General features: G+C 40.9%; 5 long non-coding RNA genes across 8 annotated transcripts in view; 2 read left to right on the top strand and 3 right to left on the bottom strand.

Moving 5' to 3' along the window:
* The window catches only part of LOC118219339, an 11,711-nt gene extending 10,392 nt beyond the window's left edge, over window positions 1–1,319 (bottom strand). Inside the window, exon 1 of the long non-coding RNA XR_004763718.1 lies at window positions 1,113–1,319. This is a non-coding gene — a long non-coding RNA (uncharacterized LOC118219339). The remainder of the gene's footprint in view (window positions 1–1,112) is intronic.
* Window positions 1–2,676, top strand: part of LOC118219331 — a 7,519-nt gene extending 4,843 nt beyond the window's left edge. For both annotated transcript variants that reach the window (XR_004763702.1, XR_004763703.1), the window contains exons 2-3: window positions 1,631–1,723; window positions 2,184–2,676. This is a non-coding gene — a long non-coding RNA (uncharacterized LOC118219331). The remainder of the gene's footprint in view (window positions 1–1,630; window positions 1,724–2,183) is intronic.
* A 407-nt stretch (window positions 2,677–3,083) lies between these two features.
* Window positions 3,084–6,381, bottom strand: LOC118219351. 2 transcript variants are annotated; one of them, XR_004763736.1, is made up of 2 exons: window positions 4,955–6,381; window positions 3,084–3,917 (listed from the first exon to the last, which is right to left on the bottom strand). It is a non-coding gene; the product is annotated as an uncharacterized LOC118219351 (long non-coding RNA). The 2 variants fall into 2 exon arrangements; XR_004763735.1 differs by having other exon boundaries at window positions 5,829–6,381.
* A 6-nt stretch (window positions 6,382–6,387) lies between these two features.
* On the bottom strand, window positions 6,388–11,248 carry LOC118219337. Its single transcript, XR_004763711.1, has 4 exons — window positions 11,161–11,248; window positions 9,900–10,085; window positions 9,527–9,671; window positions 6,388–6,699 (listed from the first exon to the last, which is right to left on the bottom strand). It is a non-coding gene; the product is annotated as an uncharacterized LOC118219337 (long non-coding RNA).
* Window positions 11,249–11,386: 138 nt separating this feature from the next.
* On the top strand, window positions 11,387–20,835 carry LOC118219335. Of its 2 annotated transcripts, none has more exons than XR_004763709.1 (3): window positions 11,387–11,735; window positions 18,857–18,949; window positions 19,538–20,835. It is a non-coding gene; the product is annotated as an uncharacterized LOC118219335 (long non-coding RNA). The 2 variants fall into 2 exon arrangements; XR_004763708.1 differs by lacking the exon at window positions 11,387–11,735 and adding an exon at window positions 12,743–12,848.
* The last annotated feature ends 33 nt before the right edge of the window (window positions 20,836–20,868 follow it).

The raw sequence follows: 20,868 nt of genomic DNA, 5'->3' as shown, positions 1-20,868 counted from the left end.
GGAATAGGAAACATGAAATACAAACAACAATACAATCAATAGTGTGGCAATGGCCACAGCGAGTAGGCTATACAACAATAACAATAAAAAAAAACAAATAAAATTTGAACTCACACTCACTCTCGCTCTCTCACACACACACACACACATAGTCTCCTCTCTCTCTATCACACACACTCTCAGTCTCTCCTCTCACACACACACACACACACGCACACACACACACACATATGCACATGCATGCGCACACACACTGGCAGTCTCCTCTCTCACTCACACACACATAAAATCAGACTCCTCTCTCTTTCTCTCTCACGCACACACAGACACACAGTCTCTCCTCTCTCTCTCACACACACATATACATGGATTGCACACAGACACACAGTCTCTCCACTCTCTCTCTCTGTCACACACACACTCATGATGGAACATGCAGAGAGATAGTACATACAGTCATAAGGGTGTTGCAGTTTGTACACAGTCCCAGATTCACTGTCACCAGTTCTGCTAGCTCTCCTGTGCCTGGAGAGAGGAGGGGGGCCATGCAGCTCCCCTGTCCCTTTAGGAGGGGGGTGGGGGGGGTGTCTCTTATTCTACACATGACTTTGGGCTTTAATATTGTCTTTGTTTTCATTCCTATTCAGCATTACAGTTTTGTTTTTTTTTTTAAGCAAAACGACCGCACTTACCAAAAAGAGAAATATTTTACGGTCCTCTTCCTCTTCATTGTTAAAACTGACTGTTCATTAAGCCTCTGAATGAGTGAGCAAAATTAGCTTAAGTTAAATAAAAACTGCCAGTTATCTAAGTTACTCAGATATATTCCACGTATTGTACAAACGTGAACTCATCGTGTTCCGAACAAAACACGGGGAAGCGGCCGCTTCCACAAGAAGTGAACATCCGTTCAACGTTAGTTTTTCTCATGAGGAATGTGCCTTATAGTTTTAGGCTTTATGTGCGCAGTTTCTGATGTGATGCCTGCCTGAGAAGCTAAAAAAAGCCATTTCAGTCCACGAAGGCAACACACAGCTAATCCTGCTTAACAGACAGCTTAGTAAATACACATAAAATGTTAGCTAACTCAGAATTGAATTTTTGAAACTTACCGAGGAGAAAAACAATTTGACGGAATCGGAATGTTCAAGACGAATGCGATTAGCGCCATTACAAACTCTGGTTGCGTGATAGCGTGCGGACACACGCGCGTTTGATGTTGTCTGATAATTGTTACAAGCGCATTGTTTATAAGGTTTTGGGTGTAGAATTCACACACACAGTCTTTTCTGTCTCTCTCACACACACCCACATATATATGTATGTATGTATGTATGTCTGGATGTATGCACACGCATGCGCACACACACACTTCCTTCACCTGGATTTGCCTCCCTCTGCTGGAGAGAAAATGGCATTGCAGCAGAGCAAGTATCAGAACTCCACCATAACATTAAAGTCTATTTTTTAAAGCCTTTTAAAGTGTAGCACCATACACTGATTCCACCTATGCAGTCCTTCCAACTCCCTTTGAACAAAGATGTTCATGCATCTGTTGCATTTACATAATGTATGTTCATATGTAACAAATTTTGGTGATTTTAAGCATCCCCCCCTTTTTTCTCTCCAGCTTGTCTGCAGCCCAACAAGCTGATCAGGGTAGCACTGTGGCTATTTAACAGATGGACTGACCATGCAGGAAGTCCCCAGATGGAGGCGCTGTGTAAGCATGAGTTTGGTTTTGTTTGTTTTTGTTTTTATGCACCACATTTGGTGTATATTAGTGTATTACTACTGCCAGTCTTACATACTGCTACCTTTCTGCAATCAAATGAGTTCATTTGATTGCGTAGTAGTATGTGGGACTGTCAGTAGTAATGCACTAACGGAGAGTGGGGCCCCTGTCAAAATTTTTTTTTTTTTTTTACCTTCCAAAAATTTTGAATTTGCAAAAAAATATTATAACCCCCATGTTGTATTCTGGGAAATTCCGGGGGGCCAGATTGCCTGCCCGTCCACTCACACCACACACACACCTCCCCCACCCTTGGGGACCACCGACGTTGCTCAGGTGCGGTCTCGGGGAATCGAACCATCAACCTCTACCTCCTGAGGATCGGTCCAGCCCCCTACGCCACGTAATCCTTCGCATTTATCGCTCATTTTTTTGTGCACTTACACAGCACAACGGACAAAAGCTGCTCAAACTGAAAGTAGAAACTGAAGGGACGAACCGGGATTCGAACCCTGAAGCTCAGCGTTCCGAGCATTGGACAATACCTTTACGCCACCGTTGTGTTAGCGGTTGCGCGGCTGCAGAAGTGGCCTGATGATGAGACAACCCAAGTATAAGTGAAACAAAGACAAAGGGGGGCTCGAACCCCCAACCTCTGCGTCCGTAGGTAAAGACAATACCGTTGCGCCACCTTCTCTTCTGTGAATCGGCCGGCTCTTCTGTGGGTAGAAGAAGATGACACAACAGAAATATTTCCCAAAAAAAAAAAAAAAAAAAAAGCTGATTCTCAGACCCATCAGAAATAAACAGGAAGAGCTCAGCTTTGAATCACACAGATCCAGATTAGGTGCTCTCCTAAAATGAACTCTAAGAAACTGTGGCGAAATATAATCTGACACCCTAACATATTTTGGCTTCTTTAAATAAAGCTTTTGATTCATTGCAGGAATTCCTTTGCATTTGTGATTTATAATTAGAACAACAGGTGACTGACAAGTCCCGTTCAAACAGATGACCTAATTAAAGGTGTAATGTTGTTGCATCTTATAGGTGTGCCTGAAAGTGATTAGTTGGTTACATTTTTTATGCCTTTGAATGTTTTCTTTCACAAGGATGAAAAATGAGATTTAATCGAGCCAGTAATGTACTATGGATTACACTCATATTCTGTTTTTATAAACTGCAGTGGATATGTATTGGGGACAGGGCTTGTAAATGCATTTTATTTTCTTTTAAATCATGAAATGAAATTAATTGTGTTTTGAAATTTTATTCTGCAATTCCATTTCAGTCTTGAAAGTTCTGCTGCCATTGCTGAATAAAAATAATGCACAATAAGAACAGTGAGTTTCGATTTCAGTAGATCTTTATTATCCCCAGAGGGCAACTTGTGTGCAGCATTAAAATCCACATACATTTGATAACCATACAAATCGACTTGTTCATTGCAACATTTTTTAAATCGGATTTCCTCTGCTGTAATGCCATTTTCTGTCCAGCAGGAGGAGGCAAACTCCTGACATTACATTGCATTATTCGGCAGACGTTTTTATCCAAAGTGACCTACAATAAGTGCATAAAGAAGGTCATTGGAACAACTAGAGAACACAGATCCAATAAGGCACAATACTCATTTTGTAACAGTTATTCATAGCCATGAACACGTTAAGTCCAGTTCACACATTACATTACAACATTACTCTGACCTAACCTCTGCTAAGTAAAACTAGGAGGCATGACAAGCTACAACATTAAGATAATGTTACAAAGTACAGTATAAGTGCTGGATGGCGGTACAGGTAACATGAAATTGGCAGAGGAGGTACATGTGTAGCATAAAAGAGGGGAATTTAAGTGATAAAAATTATCCCAGATTCATCCGAATGGCAGGGGTGCAAGTGGCCCTGTTTCCACAGAGCGAAGTGGTCGAGCTGGCGTGTAGGATTGAATCATGTCCTGTAAGTAGCCGGGGGCCGTCCTGTTGGCTGCAGGGTAGGCGAGGATCTGGACTTTGAACCTGGTCCTGGCAGCGACCGGTAGCCAGTGGAGTGAACTCAGCAGAGGAGTGACTTGGGAGAACTTGGGAAGGTTGAAGACAAGTCGGGGAGCAGCATTCTGAATCAGGGGACATATGAAGCCCAGCACCGATGCCTCCGAAGCACTCCCCGAGTCTGCTCAGCTCCTTTAAAACAGAAGGGACCAGTTAAAAGCATTTAAAAATAAGATCTTAATAATCAAACCAATGTATGTGAAGTGAGATGCATTACATTACAATCTACAGTACAATCTACATATTAGGCTGTGTAATTTAGTTTTTAGTCACACACTAAACAGAGGTAAACCAGTGAAATGTGTGTGTGCGTCTGCTACCCTGGAAAAGTGAAGACTAATCTTAATCCTTAACATGCAGCTGATTTACTGCAACGTGCACACAAACACTCCGAAAATCAGTTTTAAACAATATTCTGATTAAGTGTATGCATGGTAATAAAAAAAAAAAAAAAACACGATTTATCTAATACCTGGGTTTTACGTGGATTCTTTTAATAATCATGCAAGGCCAATTAGTTGTGTCCAAAAATGACTAATTACGTTACACCGCTTTGCGTGATGCTTCTGCTTCTCTTTGTATGATTCTGGCATTTCTAACGCTTCCAGACTCACTACTTCCCTCTGCTGGTCGTTAAAAAAAACCTCAGCTGATCCTCAGACGCATCCGTGCACATATTGTCCCGTTGTATACAAACAAATCCAACTTTCCTGTCAAATAGTTACTGCTTCTTCTGGTCTGAACCAAGCAAAGTTACAAAAAAAGAAACTCCTAATTCTGAAATAACGTTCAATACCATCTTACTTTCCTTTAGTTACCATTATAATAACTTTTTCAATCGTCGCAGCCATGCCGCACGGTCATACCCACATGGGTGTTTCCCTACCATCTTTAAACATCTATTAAACCCAAGTCCCTCAGACGTAATCTTGCTGGTTTACCTGTACTGATTCTTCCCCCCCGCATAAAGATATACAAACCACATCCAGTTCACTGCGTTTGGTGACCTTTCGCATGCGCAGTTTTAAAAGGCCGAAATTTAAAGCCGACTTTACTACGTTTACATGCGCAAATAAATCTAAAATTTGCGCAAAAATATTGGAATTAATTGAATGTTTCTCTGATTTTTACCATACCCGATTAAGATAATAAAAAAGTTTTATACTTACAACTTCCTCCACAACAACCGAATTTGTGTTCCTAAACGTAGCCGAGAGCTGTGTTTTACCCGTGCTTTAATGGTGATTGATGACAGGTGCGCGGACATTCGGGTACTCTGTTGCAGGTGCGTTTTATGTCCACAAGACGGAGCCAGCATTCCTACTCGTTTAATACAGACGGCCCGGATTGGAGCCATCGTTAAGAAAATAATTAATGAAATGTCATACAACAGCACTGTACTTTAAAATAATGACAACATTTTGGTAATTTTAACAAAAGAATCTGCGCTGATGCACTCCCATTCTTAATGTTACAATGATAAACCCTTAAGTCGAGTTTGAAAAGCCGCTTTTGAAATGGTGGCATGAAGCTTTAATCTCAAACGTTTTACAAGCATGGCAGTTTTCATACCATGGAGAAGTGGAAAATATTTAATGTTTAAAACACAAATGCGTCCGATTTTCCAGGCTATGATGTGGATTATAGACTCCATATTAATACAGCTCCAGGAAGACAACTGACAACATTGAAATTTCCTCAGCGAAACATTAAAACTGTCCAGTAAAGATAATGAACTCTCTCGCCGATATGTCCTCAGCTAAGATAACCAACTCCCCATTGACACAGCCCAGGGAGAATAATTAACTCCCATACTGATATTTTCTCAGTGAGATAATGAACTCCCACACCAATAGGTCCGCAGTTAAGTGAACTTCACTTTATAGAGATAATCAACTGCTACTCTGATGCATCCTCTGCTAAGACAATCAACACAGCCTATTAACCCAGTCCCTGGAAGATCATTTACTCCAACACTGAAATTTCCTCAGGTTAGATATTCAACTCCACATCGAAACAGCCCAGCTAAGATAATCAACCCACCTATTAACTAGATGCCTGCATCCAGACCTGAGCCTGGCAGGGTCCATTAACACAGCCCAAGGATTTCTGATTTGATTCTGATTTGAACAAGTGATTCAAATTGTTATCCTCCTATTGTTATATTCCAGTGGTTCAATCATTAAATTCCAGCCTCTGAAGTTGGATTGTGCTGTCATTGTTCAATTAAATAACATTAAATAAGAACACTTTTACTTTCATTAGCTCTTTATTGTCCCCAGAAGGCAATTCATGTGCAGCATTAAAATCCACATAAGTTTGACAACCATGGAAAGATTCACATTACAAGGACAAGGAATAGCTTTCAAGTTAGAATATGTATAAAGGAGTAAAATCAGCACAGAGTACAATTCAGTACGGACACATAATGCATGCTGCTGCCATATATACTGTATTAAAGCCCACAGACATATGTTGTCCAGTTTTAGTTGCAGTTTAGTCACTGGAGGATGAGCATTATCTTTAGTAACATGGGGGCTAAAAAAATAATAACAAAATAAATGACATGAAATCAATTTCAAACCGTTTCAGTGTTACTCACAAAACTACCACATATAATTAAATTTGTATTTAACGCTTTGTATTTTAAATTCAACTCATGTCGTCTAGTATGTTTTTGTACCTTGTAGTGTAGTGAGTACCTGCTCACCCAAATATGAAGACACCTGGTGGACAACCGCCCATATAAAACACGACATATGAATCAAATAATCATGCTCTTAAGGTGTGCTAGGGGGTGGTAATAAGTCTTTTTCAAAATGAATTCATGAGTTACTCAGACTTCAGATGCTGTGTGAAGATGTGTGCGTTCATGTGATGCTTCAAAGATTCCTCCTCGACGGACGCAGGCATCCTGAAATGATAAGAAAGCATTTGAAAGAAGGCCATGATCATACTCCATTACATAACACTTATTTGGCAGACGCTTTTATCCAAAGCGACGAAGGCCTACAATAATATATGAAGACAAAAAACTTAGTTATATCGTTTATGTAGCAAACATACGAGGACTTTAATATTATATTTATTTTACTTTAATTATTCCTCCAAACACACTCTTTGGAATTATTGTCTTCATAAACACAGTTGAGCATCTGAGACTGAAAAATGGCATTGTCTATATCACGTGTTATTTATGAAAAGTGATTTTCTCGTAACTTTTCAGGTAAGAAAGGTAAGAGGCACTTTGGTGATTTTCCATGAAAGACATTTGATGATAAAGTGAAATGTGAAAAAAATGTTTTGGCAAGGCTGGGGATCATTTCAACATTTCGACAAATACAGATACTTTCTCTTCTAACAAAAATGGTACAAGGGACAAACCAAACCAAAATATATCTTGCCTTAAAATAACCGCATCAACAACTGAGATCCGCGAGCCTACCTTCTTCCTAGCATTGTGTACGCCCCCTATTGCCTTAAACACAGAATAAATCCAAGTTGGATTATATTTATCAAAAGCCAGTTAAAGCCAATTATCATACGATTACTACAACCAATATTTCTAACGGCATTTTAAAGACCATAGTATGGTAATAGTCGGCTCTTCACAAAACGGTCACTTCTGAAATGTAAGTTTCAGCCGGGTTGCAGACTTGGCCCTGCAGCCCTGCATGACCGCAGAGACAGCCGCTACACATGGGCGGATATTGGGTTGTAAATTCTATTCAAGGAATTTTCCATGAAATAATAATAATAATAATAATAATAATGGGTAATTAGCCAAGGATAAGCAAAAGAAGCCAGGGCAGGCCCAACCAAAGATTTACAGACAATAGTAGTCATTGTTTGACTCAATCTCTTTTCAGTTTTGCACTGATTTTCTGCACTGTTCCGTTGCTCACGCAATCACGCGACTGAAATGCTGAGAAGCTGGGCTGTCAGAGGTGGCGTCGACTTGGAAACAAAGCTGGGCATTGCGCAACCTTAAGTCGCGCAGTGGAAAGTTTTAGTCACTGAATAAACATACTCATGCACTTGCACACGCGCTATAAGAAATATGTTTATGAATATTAATGAGCTCATTTGTCTTTCTTTGCAACCCAATCAGACAAAATTGTTTATCCGATTGGCCCTTTTGTATGGGATATATAAATAGGTCTCATAATGAAAGCATTGTTGTGCTTTGTATTTTGAGTTTGAAATGATCAAAAATGATGCGATCGATCAGTTTAAACTGATATAACTTGTACGTCGCTCTGGATAAGAGCATCTGCTAAATGCCTGTAATGTAATGTAATAGATCAAGAACCTTACAAAATTAAAATGATAAACAGGTTGAAATACCTGGACGGTGGGAAATACAGGTTTCCTAAGTTAAGACTAAGTTTAAGAATAAAACCTCCCTGTGTGTATGAGAGAGAGAGTTAGAACCTGTTTAAAGTAATGAGCTCTTCAAAATACCAAACAAATGTAGTATTTACAGGTGAAACAAAATACACACAATTGATTAAAAATAAAAAAGTATAGAACACAGAGAAGACAGAGAAATAATAAGGATATAACAAGGGAAAACACAAAACTAGGAGAAAGGTAGGAGCAAAACTAAGATATAAGTCAAATTTAAAAGAAATAAGGCAAACCTTTGAAAAAACAAACTGTATAAACTGTATAAATTAGTCATAAATTACAACATTTGGGTACAGTATTTCACACAAAAAACCAATAATAAATCTGATTGCATTGGCATAGCTCAATATATTTTAACAGAGGTAGCTAAGAAGCTAACCCAAGGCTAGGCAGAGTGGCAATTAAAACTGATGAAAAGTAACCATTTTTGGAGCTGTTGCCACGGCTAACAAACAGACTGCTATGAAGATTCTATACCCTCCCAAGCTGAGAAGTGCAAAGGCCAAGAATAAACAACTAAATGTAATGAGAAACAACCCTGAAACCCTACATGTGGACTTTGCTGAAAAGGCAAATGAAAAGGTTAAAACAATTTAATTATTTTTCACAGATAAGACCAAGGCCAGGCTCGGTGTCGTATGTAAGCACTACCCTCACATTCAGAAAGGAGGAATTGGAAAGGGGAGCAAAAGTCCACAAAGATGAACATTTGGACAGTGTAGTGCTAAAAGTGAACATTTATACCAGTGGTCTCCAACCCTGGTCCTGGAGAGCTACAGGGTCTGCTGGTTTTCATAGTGACTCTGCACTTCATGAATCAATTAGAGCAGTTGATTACACAGTTAACGCAACTCACCTGGTGTCTTGGGTCTCAATTGGGTGCTGATTTGAAGGTGAAAACAAAAACCAGCAGACCCTGTAGCTCTCCAGGACGAGGGTTGGAGACCACTGATCTATACAAACGAGTCCGCTCTCATCCAAAGTGCTAGTGAAGCCAGCCTGGTAGTTTTACAAAGAACGATGTCGTATAATAGTGGCAGCGCAGTATAATGGGTAAGGAGCTGGTCTTGTAACCTAAAGGCCACACGTTAACTTTCCAAGTAGAACCAGGTTGTACCCTTTTGCAAGGTACTTAAAGCTACATTGCTCCAGTATTTATCCAGCTGTATAAATGGATGCAATGTAAAAAAGTTGTGTAAGTCGCTTTGGATAAGAAACTGCTAAATGCCTGTAATGTAATGTAATGTAAAAGCACAGAAGGGTAAATGCCTGCTCATCACACAAGCTGAGGATTCAGACCCAGAGGAAGCTACACCCTGCACTGTACCCACCACGGTACCCAGCATGCCCTGCGCTGCCCCCACTTCTCCCCGAAATGATGCCCGACACAGAAGGGAGACCCTGGCCCTGCTCCAGATGGAGCTTGCAGAGTTTAGAGAGCTCGCTCTGGCCAGGCTCCCTGAGGCACATCTCCATCTGCAGTGACAAGAGCACAGCGAACAGCATTACATTACATTGCAGCACATGCATTTAGCAGAAACTTCTAGATTTACACAACTTTTAGATAGCATTTACATTGCATTCACTAATACAGCTGATATATTGGAGCAATGCAGGTTAAGTACCTTGCTCAAGGGTACAAAGGCAGTGTCCTACCCGGGAATCAAACCTGTGACCTTTAGGTTACAAGACCTGGCTCCTTACCCATTATACTGCACTGCTGCCCTTTCTCGCGTGGTCAATTCCACACTGCCGCCACGGACTGATGTCCCCCTTCATGTCATCTGGGACATCAACACGGAGATCGCCAGAGGCTGCGCTGCGCTTCCCAGCATGCACCTGGCCCGTCGCTCCACCATCGGCCCCTGGTACCTCTACAACGGGCTGCGTCTAAACAAAGAGGGTGTGGAAAAAGTCTTCACTAAAACGCTAAAAGAAGTGGCACTGGGACGCAACCCATCCAGCCCCCCCCCCCCAGTTCCCCACAGCCCCCCCAAAGTGAACACCCACCAACACAAGCCCAGCTACGCCGGCCTGGGGCCCTTACAATGGCCCCTGTCCCACTCGCCCAGGCTCCTGTCCCACCCGCCCTGGCCCCTGTCCCACCCACTGTCCCACTTGCCTTGGCCCTTGTCCCAACCGCCCTGGCCCTTGTCCCAACCGCCCTGACCCCTGTCCCACTCTCACTGGCCCCTGTCCTACCGGCCCTGGCCTCTGGCCCCTGGCCCCTGGCCCCTGTCCCCTGTCCCCTGTCCCACTCTCACTAGCCCCTGTCCTACCGGCCCTGGCCCCTGGCCCACTTGCCCTGGCCCTGGTGCGTAGTCTCAATAATAATCACTAGTGCATTTTACTCAGTAGTAATTTACCTTATCTAATGCCTGCTTTTTTCTCTTTTGTGTAATGTCTGTATTGTAATTGTTTTTAAAAAATCTTTCTCTTTTAAGCTCTACTCATCCCATTTCCAATTCAGTTCCTACAGAATATGGCAGATAAACTTGAGCCAAACTGAACTGATGTCTGATATTAGTGTGATAACTTTTTTCATTGAATAATTTAAAAAAAATGTCTTTACTTCGTTTGCCTTTGTCTAATATTACATTTTGTCTAAAGATCTGAAACCATTCAGTGTGACAAACATGCAATTACAGAGAAAAACAGGAAGGAGGCAAATACTTTATATATAAAATACTAAAGTATAAACTAAAGCATTAGTTAACATTTACGGGGTGGGTAAGTTACATCCATACTCATTAACTGATTGCTATCTAGCTAATGCTATCTACACAGCTACCGTGTCCACTCATCGATGTAAACTTGTAAACGTCGATTTTTCTTGCAAACTAGGTTAAATTTATGGCGATATTCGGGTATCAACACTAAGAGCTGTGTTCCGAGTAAAGTTCAATTTTGTTGGAAGCCATTATTACATTGTTAACGTCGGATTGCTGCAAAATTTGTAATTTACCTTCTCAAACGCTGTAGCTGTGGAGAACATTCGCAAGTTTCAAACTTGCGCCACATTTTTCGACAGGGGTTTACTCGGGAAATGAAGTCCAACGTCTGATCGGCTTCAGCATTTGCGCCTAGTTAACTACATATCCCATAAGCGCTGTCACAAACACAAATTACGTCACGATTAGTAAAACCGCACTTACTATAGTAAAGGGGACAACAATTTCGTTTTACGCTTTTTCTTTGGTGTTATGTTTTCCCCGCCATTGCGCTCGTGCTCCTGAGTGGAGTTTTTTACGGTCTATGACTTCAGGGAGATTTTAACGTCGCTAAGCGTGAATTTGGCTAGCTAATTCAAATTCTTGTAACTTTTTCCTCTTATATGTCTATAGAAATACAGAGCAGCACTGGTTTTGGCAACGTTTTAGTTCATAAACCATGGCTACAAGCGTAAACTCTTGGAGTTTTGAAAGCACAGGAACCCATTCGGTCAATGAAATGACATGGTGACAACCGAGTTCCCGCTCTATCCTGGCACGTCAACGTAGTGAGAGCATCCAGTGTTGCCTCCTTCGTTCTACAGTACAGGTAGGCAGACAAGGAGCGACTCTCAAAAACAGTTTGAATAAAACACATTTCACTCAAGCAACGGTTAATATCATGATGTTAATTAACATTACGGCTGTTTCCTCGGTAGATTCGGTCGGGTCTAGTGAATTCCATATATGTTGAATTAAAACACACTCGGCACTGAAAGCAAGGATTAGTTCAAACCGCTTTAATACAGAGTTTTAGCGCTTTAGTACAGAGTCTGTAGGAACGCAAAGACAGTATGTGCGGACCGACAGGGGATGCCCGGCATACAGGGAATCTTATTTTTTACGCTCATTAACATAAAGATACTTTTCCCCCAGTAACCTTGATATTTCAGTTTGTTAGCATGCCTAAGATAAGACACCGGGCCCAATTGGTCTGCAGCATGAGAGAGAGAAAGTGGGAGAGAGGGGGCCCATCTCCTGTTTATGGAACCGTCCTGAACCTTTACAGAATTGCATAGAGTACTTCAAAGCACGCGTCATTATCTCATTATCTGCTTGAGATTTATGCATTTTAATAAAGAGAATGTTCTCGTCTCACGCGAAGGTAAGAATATGAGAGTTAGTCATTACACATGAAAACTGTTAAAAGAATACATTTTAAATCACTCATATGTTAGGGTATATAATGTAAAACAATTATTTAAACAGCATATTCTTCTACACCTTCTTGTATGGGAATGTATTACTCGTACACACAAAGGTTCTGCACATTTTTTGCCATGACTAATGGACCGCTTTATTTGCTTTATTTTTTATATAAATTTATAGTACGGATGCTTCCTGAAAATTAAAATGAATCAATTTTTTTCATACGTTCAAAATTATGGAAATAGCAATGTAGCTCCAGTACATGAAATGCACTGAGAACGTAAAGAAAATAACAGTGTTTCCCCTATATTCGAATATATACGGTTTGGCAAACCGTGACGCAATATTTGTATTTTTGGAAAGCGCTTATGGGATTTGTAGTCAATAAGTAGTTGTGATTGCTGAATCGGATCTGGCGTTGGACTTCATTTCCCGAAAAAGCCATTGTCGAAACGCCATGGGGTGCCGTCTGAAACTTGTAAATATTTCCACACAACCACTGCGCGACCGAAAGGTAGGTTTATTTTTTGTCGCACCGAAGTTAATGTATGATGATTGCCAGCTAACTTGAACTTTATTTGGAAATACACTTCGCGTTGATGTCCGATAATGTCCATACATTTAACCCAACTGGCGAGAAACAGTTTGCATCAATAAATGAACAAGCTAGCGAGCTGTAGATACCATTAATTAGATAGCAAACAAGCTAGCTGACATAAGCAAACTAGTTTGTTGTAAGCAGGTATGCCACTCCCCTCCTGTTAATGTGGCTAATATTTAATGCTTCTCCTCACGTCGTGAAGTCTGCAAGTCTCTATGACAAAGTTCCGTTATACTCCATCATAAATGTGTCTTGTTTCCAGCCACCTGTTCTATTATTTCAGCATCTGTTGGCTTACAAAAAAAAACCCAATTTCGATTCTTTGTTTTGAGTGAGATTTTATTTTTATTTATTTGTGTTGCTTAAATAATTCTCTCGTTATAAGCCACTGTCCGTTTAGCTAACTAAACCTGATGGTCGGCATGTTTGCTTTCTCTGACTGTCCCTCAAATTTATATAAATTGTATAGCGGTCGTGTGTACAGTGATCCACTTCTGTTAGCAGCAATATCTAGCTTGTTGCCTTGGCTGAATTGATTGGTCTGACATTTTTGTTACTACAGTTTACAGTACACTTACAGATTGGCAGGTAAATTTAATATCAATCAGGCGTTATTCCATCTTTATGTTCCAGACTTTATTATTATTGTGGTCATGTACACAGTAAGTACTGTACGTATAGTGTATGTTGTACGTACAGTAGTGGTGACAACAGACAGCCCTGTTTCATGCCTGGATGTAGATTAAATGGATGTGAAATTATGCCATTATATTGAGACTTGTGGATTGTTATATGAAACGTTTTCCTATTTTATGAATTTAGTCTGACACAGACACGCACACTCACACACAGACACACAGTCTCTCCTCTCTCTCACACACACACACACATATATATGCATACACACACACACAGTCTCTCCTCTCTCTCACACACACACACAACCATATTTATATGCACACACACCCCCACACATATATATATATATATATATATATATATATATATAGGCACACACACAGAGTCTCTTCTGTCACTCTCTCTGACACACACACACACACACGCACACTCTTTTCTGTCTCACACACACGTATATATGCGCATGCATGTACACACACACACTCGCAGTCTTCTCTCTCTCTCACACACACACACACAAAATCAGACTCTCCTCTCTCTTTCTCTCTCACGCACACACAGACACAGTCTCTTCTCTCTCTCTTTGTCTCACACACACACACGCACACCTATATATGCACATGCACACACACACACACTCAATCTCTCCTCTCTCACACACATACACCTACACATATATAGGATCACAGACACACACACACACACACACACACAGTCTCTCCTCTCTCTCTCACACACAACCATATTTATATGCACACACACCCCCACATATATATATATAGGTACACACACACAGTCTCTTCTCTCTCACACACATAGTCTCTCCTCTCTCTCGCACACAGACACACACGTATGCATTGCACATGAACACAAACTCGCGCACACGCACACACACACATGCACACGCATGCGCACACACACACTCACAGTCTTCTCTCTCTCACACACACACACAAAAACAGACTCTCCTCTCAAATTCAAATTAAAATTGCTTTATTGGCAGGAAATACATAGGTACATATTGCCAAAGCATCATAAATCAATTCAAAATACATATTTACAGTGGAATACTAATAATGAACATTCTATTAAAAATAAATAAATTAAATAAAAAATAATTAAATAAATAAATAGATAATTATAATTATGTACGATGGTCACTCAGTGTCCCTCAGGTTATGGCAAGCTGAGACATATTGAGCTGCAATTGGGGCTGTTGGTCCTTGTCCTAATAGGACTGCACATTTTTCATTCTTTGATAAAGAATGGAAGTTTTTTATAATTTCAGAAATTTTTTGGTAATATATTTTTCTAATATTTGTATATTTTGTACAGTTTAGGAGGAAGTGCATCTCTGTCTCAACCTCTCCTGTCTTACAGTGACCACATATCCGTTTTTCTTTTGGTAACCATGAATTTTTGTGTCTGCCTTTTTCAATTTCAAGGGTGTGGTCACTGAGTCTGTATTTGGTCAGGATCCGTCTCTGCTTTCTATCTCTGACAGAGAAGAGATACTCTGCTGGAGTATAGTCTTTTTTCAGGGTTCGATAGCAATTTAGTCGACTTTGTGTTTTGGTTTCTTTATCCCAACGTTCCAAATACAAATTTTTTGTTTGTTGCATAATTTGGGTTATTCTGATTTGCGGCTGGTAAGCAGTGCTGGTCTGAGCGTGATGCAGGTTAGTTTGGGTTATAGAATTAGTAAGCTTCAGTACCAGCTGACTGAGGGGACTCTTTTCTGGGTTCAGTTCTTGGGATTTTAACGCTTTAAATTGTAGCGTGTTATTAGGACTTGATTTGAGATGTATCCAGAATTTTAGAGCTCTTTTTTGTATATTTATTACCAATGGGAATCGGCCTAATTCTGCCCTACATGCGTTGTTAGGTGTTTTCCTTTGTATTTGCAAGATATTTCTGCAGAATTCAGTATGTAGGGATTCAATTGGATTCTTGTCCCATGCAGTGTAGTCTTGCTGACTGAATGGACCCCAGACCTCACTTCCATAAAGCGCAATAGGCTGAATTACACTGTCAAATAATTTGGACCAGATTCTAATTGGGATATTTCGTTTGAAAAGTTGTCTTTTTATTGCATATATTGCTCTTCGAGCTTTTTCTTTTAATGCATTTACTGCCATGCGGAAACTTCCTGATGCAGTGATAGTCAGACCAAGGTAGGTATAATATATAGTGTGCTCTAGGGCGGTGTTACCTAGAGTTAATTTGTATCTGTTTTCCTGACATCTGGGCTTCTTTTGAAAAATCATGATTTTTGTCTTTTTAAAATTTACTGCCTGGGCCCAGTTCTGGCAGTATTGCTGAAGAAGATCAAGGTGTTGCTGTAACCCTTTTTCTGTGGGTGACAGCAGGACCAGATCATCTGCATAAAGCAAACATTTGATTTCTTTGTCACACAGTGTGAGACCAGGAGCTGCAGACTGTTCCAACAACACCGCTAACTCATTAATGTATATAATGAACAATGCTGGACTGAGGTTACAGCCCTGTCTCACACCACGTCCTTGCATGAAGAACTCTCTTTTATTGCCAATTCGTACTGCACACTTGTTTCCTGTATACATAGATGTAAATATGTCGTAAACTTTACCACCTACACCACTTTGAATAATTTTATAGAATAGGCCATGGTGCCAAATAGAATCAAAGGCTTTTTTGAAGTCAATGAAACATGCAAAAAAAAATTCCATTTTTTGTTTGGTGGACATGTTTATTTATTAGGGTGTGTAGGGTGTAAATATGGTCAGTTGTACGGTGGTTTGGTAGAAAGATGCTGCAAAATAACTTCCCCAGATTACTGCTTACACAAATGCCTCGGTAATTATTAGGGTCCAATTTGTCTCCACTTTTGTGAATTGGGGATATAAGCCCCTGGTTCCAGATGTCAGAAAAGCAGCCGGAGCTCAGTACCAGGTTGAATAACTTCAGCACAGCCTTCTGTAGCTCAGTAGTGCTGTGTTTTAGCATCTCGTTTCTGATGCTGTCAGGACCACAAGCTTTTTTTGGTTTTAGAGACTGGAGTTTTTCAATCAGTTCTAGCAATGAGATTGGGTTATCTAATGGATTTTGATTGTTTTAAATTGTTGATTCAAGGTGGTTTAGTTTGTCTTTAATTCTCAAAATAGTCTTTACAAATGGTTCCATCTTGTACAGCCAATTCTTGTGGTGCTGTTGTGCTCAAGTTCACAAATAGTCTCTCCTCTCTCTCGCACACAGACACACGTATGCATTGCACATGCACACAACCTCGCACACACACACACAGTCTGTCCTCTCTCTCTCACACACACAACCATATTTATATGCACACACACCCCCACATATATATATATATATATATATTGGTACACACACACAGTCTCTTCTCTCTCACACACATAGTCTCTCCTCTCTCTTGCACACACACACACACACGTATGCATTGCACATGCACACAAACTCGCACACACATATATATATATCTCACACACACACACACATATTTCTATGCATAGACACAATGTCTCTCCTCTCTCTCACACACACATACACACACAGTCTCCTCTCTCTCTCTTGCACACTCTGTCTCTCCTCTCTCTCACACACACACACACACAGCCTCTACCTCTCTCTCACACACACTCACACACACACATATATATGCACACACACACAGTCTCTTCGCTCTCTCACAAACACACACACATATATATATCCACACACACACACACACACACACACACACAGTCTCTACTCTCTCTTTCGCTCTCACACACACATATATATGCACATTGCGCACACACGCACACAGACACACAGTTTCTCCTCTTTTTCTCACTCTCTCACACTCTCAGTCTCTCCTCTCACACACACACACACACATATGCACACGCATGCGCACACACACACTCGCAGTCTCTCTCTCTCACACACACAAAATCAGACTCCTCTCTCTTTCTGTCTCACGTACACACAGACACACAGTCTCTCCTCTCACTCTCTCACACACACACATACATGCATTGCACACACACGCACACAGACACACAGTCTCTCCTCTCTCTCTGTCACACACACACTCATGATAGAACATGCACAGAGATAGTACATAGTCATAAGGGTGTTGTAGTTTGTACACAGTCCCAGATTCACTGTCACCAGTTCTGCTAGCTCTCCTGTGCCTGGGGAGAGGAGGGGGGCCATGCAGCTCCCCTGTCCCTTTAGGAGGGGGAGAGGGGAGGGGGGGGGAGTCTCTTATTCTACACATGACTTTGGGTTTTAATATTGTCTTTGTTTTCATTCCTATTCAGAATTACTGTTTTTTTTTTTTTTTCGTTTTTTTTTTTTTATAAGCAAAACGACCACACTTACCAAAAAAATAAATATTTTAGGGTCCTCTTCCTCTTCATTGTTAAAACTGACTGTTCATTAAGTCTCTGAATCAATGAACAAAATGAGCTTAAGTTAACAAAAAACTGCCAGTTATCCAAGTTACTCAGATATCTTCTACTTATTGTACAAACGTAAACTCATCGTGTTCCGAACAAAACACGGGGAAGCGGCCGGTTCCACAAGAAGTGAACGTCCGTTCAACGTTAGTTTTTCTCATGAGGAATGTGGCTTATAGTTTTAGGCTTCATGTGCGCTAACAGTTACTGGCTGCTAAAGTTCGCTTCATTTCAGCTGATTTACACAGTTTCTGATGTGATGCCTGCCTGAGAAGCTAAAAACAGCCATTTCAGTTTACCAAAGCAACACACAGCTAATCCTGCTTAACAGACAGCTTAGTAAATACACACAAAATGTTAGCTAACTCAGAATTGAACTTTTGAAACTTACCGAGGAGAAAAACTTTGACGGAATCGGAATGTTCAAGACGAATGCGATTAGCGCCATTACAAACTCGGGTTGCGTGATAGCGTGCGGGCACACGCGCGTTTGATGACGTCTGATAATTGTTACGAGCTCATTGTAATCAGCATGTGTTTGTCAGCCTTTAAAAAATAGACTTTAATGTTATGGTAGAGTTCTGATACTTGCTTTGCTGTAATGTCATTTTTTGTCCAGCAGAGGGAGGCAAATCCTTCACCTGAACTCCACCATAACATTAAAGTCTATTTTTTAAAGGCTTTTAAAGTGTAGCACCATACACTGATTCCACCTATGCAGTCCTTCCAACTCCCTTTAAACAAAGATGTTCATGTGTCTGTTGCATTTACATAATGTATGTTCATATGTAACAAATTTTGGTGATTTTAAGCACCCCCCTCCCTTTTTCTCTCCAGCTTGTCTGCAGCCCAACGAGCTGATCAGGGTAGCACTGTGGCTGTCTAACAGATGGGCTGACCATGCAGGAAGTCCCCAGATGGAGGCACTGTGTAAGCATGAGTTTGGTTTTGTTTGTTTTTGTTTCTATGCACCACATTTGGTGTATATTAGTGTATTACTACTGCCAATCTTACATACTGCTACCTTTCTGCAATCAAATGAGTTCATTTGATTGCGTAGTAGTATGGGGGACTGTCAGTAGTAATGCACTAACGGAGAGTGGGGCCCCTGTCAAAATTTTTTTTTTTTTTTACCTTCCGAAAATTTTGAATTTGCAAAAAAATATTATAACCCCCATGTTGTATTCTGGGAAATTCCGGGGGGCCAGATTGCCTACCCGTCCACTCACACCACACACACACCTCCCCCACCCTTGGGGACCACCGACGTTGCTCAGGTGCGGTCTCAGGGACTCGAACCATCAACCTCTACCTCCTGAGGATCGGTTCAGTCCCCTACGCCACATACTCCTTCGCATTTATCGCTCATTTTTTTGTGCACTTACACAGCACAACGGACAAAAGCTGCGCAAACTGAAAAGGGGAAAGCAGGGATTGAACCGCTGACCTTGGTAGTGGAAAACGAGAACCATTCCTCTGCACCACTGTAACTTTGACGTTTTTCTGTTTTTCCTGCAGTGACATGAAGACAATCAGACCTCAGAAGTAGAAACTGAAGGGAAGAACCGGGATTCGAACCCTGAAGCTCAGCGTTCCGAGCATCGGACAATACCTTTATGCCACCATCGTGTTAGCGGTTGCGCGGCTGCAGAAATGGCCTGATGATGAGACAATCCAAGTATAAGCGAAACAAAGACAAAGGGGGGCTCGAACCCCCGACCTCTGCGTCCGTAGGCAAAGACAATACCGTTGCGCCACCTTCTCTTCTGTGAATCGGTCGGCTCTTCTATGGGTAGAAGAAGATGACACAACAGAAATATTTCCCAAAAAAAAAAAAAAAAAAGCTGGAACCCCCCCGGCCGTGGCTGGCTCAAATCTGCTGGGCGTGATGCAGTGAACGGAAGCTGATGAGAAACGCCACCGTTAATAAAATTATGCGGGGCTTGAACCCCCGAGCTTCGGATCCAGAGACCAAGTCACTAACCACTACACCACAGTGGTTTTGTTGTGTTGAAAGCTGATTCAGTGGATATAAGACTTTGATATCACAGAAACTTTGCCTTCATCTACTAACTAAGGTGATGACCCTTGTTACCTATGTCTTACAGCTGGTTCTTAGAGCCACAGCAGAGAGGTGAGATAGGGGAAGCGCCAGACAGACAGAGTAGAGGGGGGATTGAACTGCTATCTTGGGCTTTGTGGAACAGGGTACTCTGTCTTGCGCCACGAAGCCCTTCAAGAGTTCCTGGGTGCTCATTAGTGAACTTATTCTCAGACCCATCAGAAATAAACAGGAAGAGCTCAGCTTTGAATCACACAGATCCAGATTAGGTGCTCTTTTAAAATGAACTCTAAGAAACTGGCGAAATATAAACTGACACCCTAACATATTTTGGCTTCTTTAAATAAAGCTTTTGATTAATTGAAGGAATTCCTTTGCATTTGTGATTTATAATTAGAACAACAGGTGACTGACAAGATGACCTAATTAAAGGTGTAATGTTGTTGCATCTTATAGGTGTGCCTGAAAGTGATTAGTTGGTTACATTTTTTTATGCCTTTGAATGTTTTCTTTCACAAGGATGAAAAATGAGATTTAATCGAGCCAGTAATGTACTATGGATTACACTCATATTCTGTTTTTATAAACTGCAGTGGATATGTATTGGGGACAGGGCTTGTAAATGCATTTTATTTTCTTTTAAATAATGAAATAAAATTAATTGTGTTTTGGAATTTTATTCTGCAATTCCATTTCAGTCTTGAAAGTTGTGCTGCCATTGCTGAATAAAAATAATGCACAATAAGAACAGTGAGTTTCGGTTTCAGTAGATCTTTATTATCCCCAG

The sequence above is a fragment of the Anguilla anguilla genome, chromosome 19 (genome assembly GCF_013347855.1).
Source record: "Anguilla anguilla isolate fAngAng1 chromosome 19, fAngAng1.pri, whole genome shotgun sequence".
Taxonomy (NCBI): Eukaryota; Metazoa; Chordata; class Actinopteri; order Anguilliformes; family Anguillidae; genus Anguilla; species Anguilla anguilla.
Note: the sequence above shows the minus strand (reverse complement) of the source record. Positions and strands in the feature narration are given on the sequence as shown.